Here is an 8,702-nt window from a genome sequence, read left to right as displayed (position 1 = left end):
TTGTATGCCTGATGGACAGTGTTATGATAAGATGGTGAGGAGTGTGTGACTAAGGGACAACTCACTGATCTGAGCTCACACAGAATAGAGCAATGGAACTTTCTAACCCCTCCACACTGGAGCAGAGATGTGCAAAGCACCAGGCAGAGGTACCTGAAGAACAGCAAGGTCAATATGGCTGCAGCAGACAGGGCATATACACATCCAAACAGTGCTCACGAGACTTAAAGGAGCTTCTGGTTGTATGGGGGTGTGGATTAAATCTAACTGAGCAAATGGTCATTCTGGCTCATGTGGGAGACAGGGTAAAGACCCCTGGCAGACCCTGCAATCTCCACGCCCTGCCCCCATGCCCATCCGCCGGAGACCTCAGCCACTTCCTGAGACTTAGAGACCAGCCCCCAGCTCCCATCCTGCCCCGGACCTCCCATCTGGACAAGAGCTCCCATCCCGCCCTGGAGCTCCCATCTGGACGAGAGAGGCTTCCTGAATCTGTCAGCTCTGTCTGGACCAAGTGCGCTGATAAGACCAAGAACGAATCCACAAGGAGATGGGCAGACATCAAGGAAGAAGTACATACAACAAAATGAAGAGCAATACCCCATCACCAGAACAGAGCCCTCCTCCAACAGCTAGACCTGAACATCAAAAAATAGAAGAGGCAGAAGAAACCAGCCTTATGAATAACATCATGAAGAGGGTAGAGGCTTATACAGAAGGAATCACAAATGAAATTGAGTAAAAGACAAACAAAAAATAGGAAGAAATAGGACTATCAACTAGGCATTGGGGCATACTGTCTGTCACAATCCCAGTATGTGGGAAGCTGAGGCTGGAGGATTTGGAGTTTGGGAACATAGTGGGACCTTGTCTTAAGGGGGGTGGGGACAGAGCTGAGGATATAGTAGGTGGTAGAGAGAGGGCTTGCATTCCACGCAAGAGGATTAGACACAGTGAGGCTCTATGTTCAATGCAAGGACCAACTGATAGGATGGAAGGAGGAGGAATGGAGGAAGAACTCTAAATATATCTGCAAGCCCAGCAGAGAATGTGCTGACAGGATGAATGCTAATAAAGCGGCCAAGTGTCAGGATGGCATTCAGTGTTCCACCACGCTGGCCTAGAAACCAACAGTGACTCAGTCCAAAGATTTCTGGTATGTTCACAGTTCCATTTCTCCTGATTGTGTCCTTTAACTATAATGACATGTAACACAATGAAGATAACAAATCTATTAATCATCTTCAATTTGTGTTACCTCTCTAAAGTGTGAAAAACTTTTCCCCCTAGGGCTCACTAGGGTGTGTTCACATGCACATATTCAATCATACATACACACATGCCTACAAAGTACAAAAGATAAAAAGGCTGGGAAGTAGCTTAGTGGCAGAGCACTTACCTGGCATGTACAAGACCCTAGATCCAATCCCTAGCACTGGGGGCAAGGGAATGGCATATTTTTCAATGTTTTTATATAGAAGAAGCATAGGTAAGCTATAAAACTTGAAATTGATATAAATTAGCCTTTTGAACTATCACATAGTTCAAACTAAACTAAACTCGTAGTTTTTATGTGGAAAGCTCTCTGTATTTAGTGGATGTGAGCAGCTGTAACCAGTGTGAGGAAATCTCCCTTGGTTTTGCTTCCTGTTCTCTCCGTTCCCCATAGCAACTCAAGTCTAACATATTAATGGACATTACAGAAACAAACCATTTTAAGTTTTAATCTGTAGAGTGGTAAATTTCTACACCATCCTACTCCAGCAGGATTAAATCATCTTTAACCAGGGTATTTACTCTATATATTCTACTCTCCCTATGATAGGTGAAAGAGACCACATTTGCATAACTTTTATAACAGTATATTGTTAAAATTACCCTGTTTTATTATTGTTCTTTATAAGGTTAAAACTTGAGGGCTACGGATGTAGTTCAGTTGATAGAGTGCTAATCTAGCATGCATAAAGCACTGAATCTGGCCGGGCAGTGGTGGCGCACTTGGGAGGCAGAGCCAGGCGGGTCTCTGTGAGTTCGAGGCCAGCCTGATCTACAGAGCGAGATCCAGGACAGGCACTAAAACTACACAAAGAAACCCTGTCTCGAAAAACAAACAAACAAAAAAAAGCATTGAATTTGATCTCTAGGACCATATAGTACTGGGCATAATGGCACATGCCTAAAATCCAGCACCCAGGAGGTAGAGATCAGAAGTTCAGGTCATCCTTGACCTCGTATGACTCAAGGCCAACCTGCACTACATGAGACCCCATCTCAATAAGGGCTGTAGAGATGACTCAGTAGTCAAGAGTGCTGGCTGGTCTTCCAGATAACCTGAGTTTGGTTCTAGTACCTACACCAGGCAGTTCACAACTGCCTTTGGCTCCAGTTCCAGGGGACCTCTGGTCTCCACGGGTACCTGCATTCATGTGCACACACCCCAACACAGACACGCACACCTACACATAACTAGAAAATAATAAATCTTGCCCTCCATAGTGCACACACTTTTGATTCCAGTACTTGGGAGAGGCCAGCCTGATCTACATAGTGAGTTCCAGGCAGCCAAGACTACAATGAAACCCTGTCTCAAAATAAAAATCCCAGCACAAGAGACAGAGGTGAGCAGAGCTCTGTGAATTTGAAGCCAGCCTGGTCTACAGTGAGTTCCAGAACAGCCAGGGCTATATAGGGAGACTGTCTCAAAAAACAAACAAACAAAAATCTTAATAAATAAACAAACACTTTATCATAGGTATATATCTACAGGAAAAAATACAGCATATATAGGGTTCGGAACTGAGGTTTCAAACACCCACTACACTAGGGGACATAACTTACATACACATACGTCTTGAAGGATACTAACCTGTTAACTGTAGCTACCACCAATGAGGCCTTTTGTTTTTAAAACAATTCAGTATTATTTGGTTTTATTTTTATAAGTATGTATGGGGAGGGGTGTCTGTCATGTAGCCCAGTGGCCTTGAACTCTTGATTTTCCCTATCCCCATTTCCTAAATGCTGGGGTTAGAGTCCTGTGCTAAATATTTTTTTAAACTGAAAAAAGAAAACGACCACTATCTGCTGTACCAAAACCTAGGTGGTGAGGCCACACAGCAAGCCTGTGGTAGTGAGAACAGAACAGATAAGATACAAACCCACTCCGAATACATGCTGAACCATATGCTACCTCCATTCTCTTCAAAATGACAGTTTTGTTCAAAGCCCACGAGGGAGAGGCAGGTTTTCCAAAGCACTGGCCAGCAGCTCTGCCCTGTGTGCCTCTCTGACAGCTACTCTGGAAGAGGCAGGTTTCCATATTCTGTTAGAGATATGCTGTGGTGCTCTTCTCTGGCATTTGAAGCGTTTTATGAGAATATAGCAGGAAAAATCATATCCAACACTAGTATGTGGGCGTTTTCCTCACAGCGTAGCAAACAATCCAGGCAGCAAAACCCAGCTAACTCAATTCATTCTGACACCATTAGATCCCACAGGCTGAGTCAGTCCCCTTGAGATGCCAATCCCAAACCCAGGGTCATTTATCTGTGCTAGGCATTCTAATCCACAAACCACAATAACTTGCTCTGGAGAGGCTCCCAGAACCCAGAGAAACACTAGCATTTATTGTTTTCTTTAAATATTACAAAGGGCCCAGTGTGTCGGGTGGTGGTGGCACATGCCTTTAATCCCAGCACTCGGGAGCAGAGCCAGGCGGATCTCTGTGAGTTCGAGGCCAGCCTGGGCTACCAAGTGAGTTCCAGGAAAGGTGCAAAGCTACACAGAGAAACCCTGTCTGGGGGAGGGGGGGCAGTGTGATAGCATACACTGTCATCCCAACAGGAGGGAGGCAGGATCAAGAAGAGTTCAAGGCCAGCCTGGTCTACATAGTGAGCTCCAGACCAATCTGGGCTACACAGAAGGAAACAAACAAACAAAAATAGTAAAAATTACACAGGATCCCAAAGAACAGATACATATGGTGAGGTGAGGAAGAAGGTTGTAAACACTCGTCACAGAAATGGCTTTTGAGTTTCGTGCTTGTTTTGTTGTTTCCCAAGACAGTCTCCCAGTACAGTCCCAGCTGACCTGGAAATCATCCAGACCAAGATGGCCTCCAACATGCCTCCGCTTCTGAGCCACATGCCATCAAACCGAGCTCAGAAGCTGTTTTAAATAGCAAAAGATGGAGACAGGCCCGGCGGCTGAGACAAGCAGACGCAGGTAGGCCTGCGGCGGGGCCCGTGGAGGTAGACGGCCCAGTGGTGGCAGCCGACAGGGATACTCAGACCCGGCGGCAGTCGGCAGAGACATTCAGGCCCAGCGGCGGCCCACAGAGGTACACAGGCCCGGCGGCAGAGACAAGCAGACGCAGGTAGGCCTGCGGCGGGGGCCCGTGGAGGTAGACGGGCCCAGCGGTGGCAGCCGACAGGGATACTCAGACCCGGTGGCAGCCGGCAGAGACATTCAGGCCCAGTGGCAGCCCACAGAGGTAGACGGGCCCAGTAGCGGCCTGCTGAGGTAAACGGACCCGGCGGCAGCGGCCGACAGGGACATTCAGGCCCGGCGGCAGCCGGCAGAGACATTCAGGCCCAGCGACAGCCCACAGAGGTAGACAGGCCCGGCGGCAGAGACAAGCAGACGCAGGTAGGCCTGCGGCGGCCCATGGAGGTAGACGGGCCAAGCAGCAGCCCGCTGAGGTAAACGGGCCCGGCAGCAGCGGCCGACAGGGACATTCAGGCCCGGCGGCAGCCGGCAGAGACATTCAGACCCAGCGACAGCCCACAGAGGTAGACAGGCCCGGCGGCAGAGGCAAGCAGACGCAGGTAGGCCTGCGGCGGCGGCGGCCTGTGGAGGTAGACGGGCCCAGCAGCAGCCCTCTGAGGTAAACGGGCCTGGTGGCAGCGGCCGACAGGGATATTCAGGCCCGGCGGCAGCCGGCAGAGACATTCAGGCCCAGCGGCGGCCCACAGAGGTAGACAGGCCCGGCGGCAGAGACAAGCAGACGCAGGTAGGCCTGCGGCGGGGGCCCGTGGAGGTAGACGGGCCCAGCGGTGGCAGCCGACAGGGATACTCAGACCCGGCGACAGCCGGCAGAGACATTCAGGCCCAGCGGCAGCCCACAGAGGTAGACGGGCCCAGCGGCGGCCTGCTGAGGTAAACGGACCCGGCGGCAGCGGCCGACAGGGACATTCAGGCCCGGTGGCGGCCCACAGGGGTAGACAGGCCCAGCGGCAGAGACAAGCAGATGCAGGTAGGCCTGTGGCGGCGGCCTGTGGAGGTAGACGGGCCCAGCAGCGGCCCGCTGAGGTAAACGGGCCCGGCGGCAGCGGCCGACAGGGACATTCAGTCCCGGCGGCAGCAGCCGACAGGGACATTCAGTCCCGGCTGCAGCCTGCAGAGACATTCAGGCCCGGTGGCGGCCTCCAGAGGCAGACAGGCCCAGCAGCAGCTGACAGGGACATACAGGCCCGGTGGCGGACTGCAGAGGTAAACAGGCCCAGGGACGGAGACAAGCAGACGCAGCTTGGAACAGGGACGCCCCTAACCCCAACATCTGGGGAAGAAGCTATCTCGGTGGGTCAGAACCAGAACGAATCTGAACACTCCGTCTGAGAACAACCCAGGGCCCAGCTGCTGATCCTGTGAAACCCAACAATTTGGAGGTGTTGGTGAGACTACCCTGCTCAGCTGAAACCCATCTGGGAGAGGATTCAGATGCCTACAGTTTAAAGTCTGAGGAATCAAGATCAGCTGAGGAGTTGACAAATGAACAAAACGTGACCTGGGAACACAGAAGAAGGCGCTACCCAGACACCAAACCAGATCACCAGAATCATAAGTATATAATTCACCGATCGAAATCAGCTGCCCCTGAAGAAATAGCCCAATAGCACCAATTTAACCAAGAACCACTACTAAACCAAGACTAAAAATTAGAACAAGAGAGGCACTCTCAGACACAGACACCACCTGCACCTCACAGAGGAAGAGATGAGTAGACGCCAGTGCAAAAATACAAGCAACAACATAAAGACCTATATGGCAACATCAGAACCTAGTGATTCTACACCTGCAAGACCTAAACATACCATGACAGAAGAAACAGAAGAAATCAACCCTAAAAATGACATTAAGAAGATGATAGAGGCCCTTAAAGAAGAAATAAAACATTCCCTCAATGAGGAAATAAAAACTTTCCTTAAAGAGGAATTGAAAAACTACCTTAAAGAGGAAATAAAAACTTTCCTTAAAGAGGAAATAAAAAACTCCCTTAAAGAGGAAATAAAAAACTCCCTTAAAGAGGAAATAAAAACTTCCCTTAAAGAGGAAATGAAAAACTCCATTAAAGAGGAAATAAAAAACTCCCTTAAAGAAATGGAAGAAAAAACGAACAAAAAATGGGAAGAAATCAAATCAAGCCAAGAAAAAGCAATTAAACAGATGAAAGAAACATTCCAAGATCTGAAAAATGAATTTGAGACAATAAAGAAAACACATGCTGAGGGAATACTGGAAATAGAAACCCTGACAAAACGAACAGGAACTACAGAAACAAGCATAACCAACCGATTGCAAGAAATGGAACAGAGAATCTCTGACGCTGAAGACATGATAGAGAAAATAGATTCGTCAGTCAAAGAAAACAATAAAGACAAAAAAGTCCTAACACAAAACGTCCAGGAAATTTGGGACACCATGAAAAGACCAAACCTAAGAATAATAGGGATAGAAGAAGGAGAAGAATACCAACTCAAAGGCACAGAAAATATATTCAACAAAATCATAGAAGAAAACTTTCCTAACCTAAAGAAAGAAATACCTATGAAGATACAAGAAGCTTACAGAACACCGAATAGGCTGGATCCAAAAAAAAAGTCCCCTCGCCACATAATAATCAAAACACTAAACACACAGAATAAAGAAAAAATATTAAGAGCTGCAAAGGAAAAGGACCAAGTAACATATAAAGGCAAACCCATCAGAATAACACCAGACTACTCAATAGAGACTATGAAAGCTAGAAGATCATGGACAAACCTCATGCAGACACTAAGAGACCACGGATGCCAACCCAGACTATTATACCCAGCAAAACTCTCAATCACCATAGGCGGAGTAAACAAAATATTCCAGGATAAAACCAGATTTAATCAATACCTGTCCACAAACCCAGCCCTACAGAAAGCACTAGAAGGGAAAATTCAACCCAAAGAAGCTAAACACATCCATGAAAAATCAAGCAATAGATAATCCTACACCAACATACACCACAGAAGGACAACACAACACAACCAAAAAATAACAGGAATTAACAATCACTGGTCATTAATATCCATCAATATCAATGGTCTCAACTCACCTATAAAAAGACACAGGCTAACAGAATGGATAAGAAAACAGGACCCATCCATATGCTGCATACAAGAAACACACCTTAACTCCAAAGACAGACACTACCTCCGAGTAAAGGGCTGGGAAAAGGTTTTCCAAGCAAATGGACCTAAGAAACAAGATGGTGTAGCTATCCTAATATCTAATAAAATAGACTTCAAACTAAAATCAATCAAAAGAGACCAGGATGGACATTACATATTCATCACGGGAAAAATCCACCAAGATGAAGTCTCGATTCTAAACATTTATGCTCCAAATACAAAAGCACCCACATTCATAAAAGAAACACTACTAAAGTTTAAAACGCACATCAAACCCCACACATTAGTAGTGGGAGATTTTAACACACCACTCTCACCAAAAGATAGATCTACCAGACTGAAACTTAACAAAGAAATAAAGGACCTAACAGATGTCATGACTCAAATGGACCTAATAGATATCTACAGAATATTCCATCCTAACACAAAAGAATATACCTTCTTCTCAGCACCCCATGGAACCTTCTCAAAAATTGACCACATGCTTGGACACAAAACAAATCTCAACAGATACAAAAAAATTGGAATAACCTCCTGTATCTTATCAGACCACCATGCCTTAAAATTAGAACTCAATAACAACAAAAATTATAGAAAACCCACAAACTCATGGAAACTGAATAATGCCCACCTGAAACATCAATGGGTCAAGGAAGAAATAAAGACAGAAATTAAAGAGTTCCTAGAATTCAATGAAAATGAAAGTACAACATACCCAAACTTATGGGACACTATGAAAGCAGTGCTAAGAGGAAAATTCATAGCTCTAAATGCACACATAAAGAAGATGGAGCAATCCCATACCAAGGAATTAACAGCACAACTGAAAGCTCTAGAACAAAAAGAAACAAACTCACCCAGGAGAAATAGACGCCAGGAAATAATCAAATTGAGGGCTGAAATCAACGAAATAGAAAACAAGAGAACAATACAAAAAATCAATGAAACAAAGAGTTGGTTCTTTGAAAAAATCAACAAGATAGACAAACCACTAGCCAAATTAACCAAAAGGCAAAGAGAGAGCACCCAAATTCACAAAATCAGAAATGAAAAGGGAGACATAACAACAGACAATGAGGAAATCCAGAGAATCATCAGATCATACTTCAAAAACCTGTACTCCACAAAAATGGAAAACCAGGAAGAAATGGACAATTTTCTGGATAAATACCAAATACCAAAATTAAATCAAGACCAGATAAACCATTTAAATAGACCAATAACCCCTAAAGAAATAGAAACAGTCATCAAAAGTCTCCCAAC

At 46.0% G+C, this 8,702-nt stretch overlaps 1 protein-coding gene across 1 annotated transcript in view; it reads right to left on the bottom strand.

Annotated features, from left to right (window-relative positions):
* LOC114705939 (aurora kinase A and ninein interacting protein) overlaps window positions 1–8,702 on the bottom strand; it is a 36,014-nt gene that overhangs the window by 21,150 nt on the left and 6,162 nt on the right.

Source organism: Peromyscus leucopus, chromosome 2 (genome assembly GCF_004664715.2).
Source record: "Peromyscus leucopus breed LL Stock chromosome 2, UCI_PerLeu_2.1, whole genome shotgun sequence".
NCBI classification, from domain to species: Eukaryota; Metazoa; Chordata; class Mammalia; order Rodentia; family Cricetidae; genus Peromyscus; species Peromyscus leucopus.
This window is presented reverse-complemented; position numbering and strand designations above follow the sequence as displayed.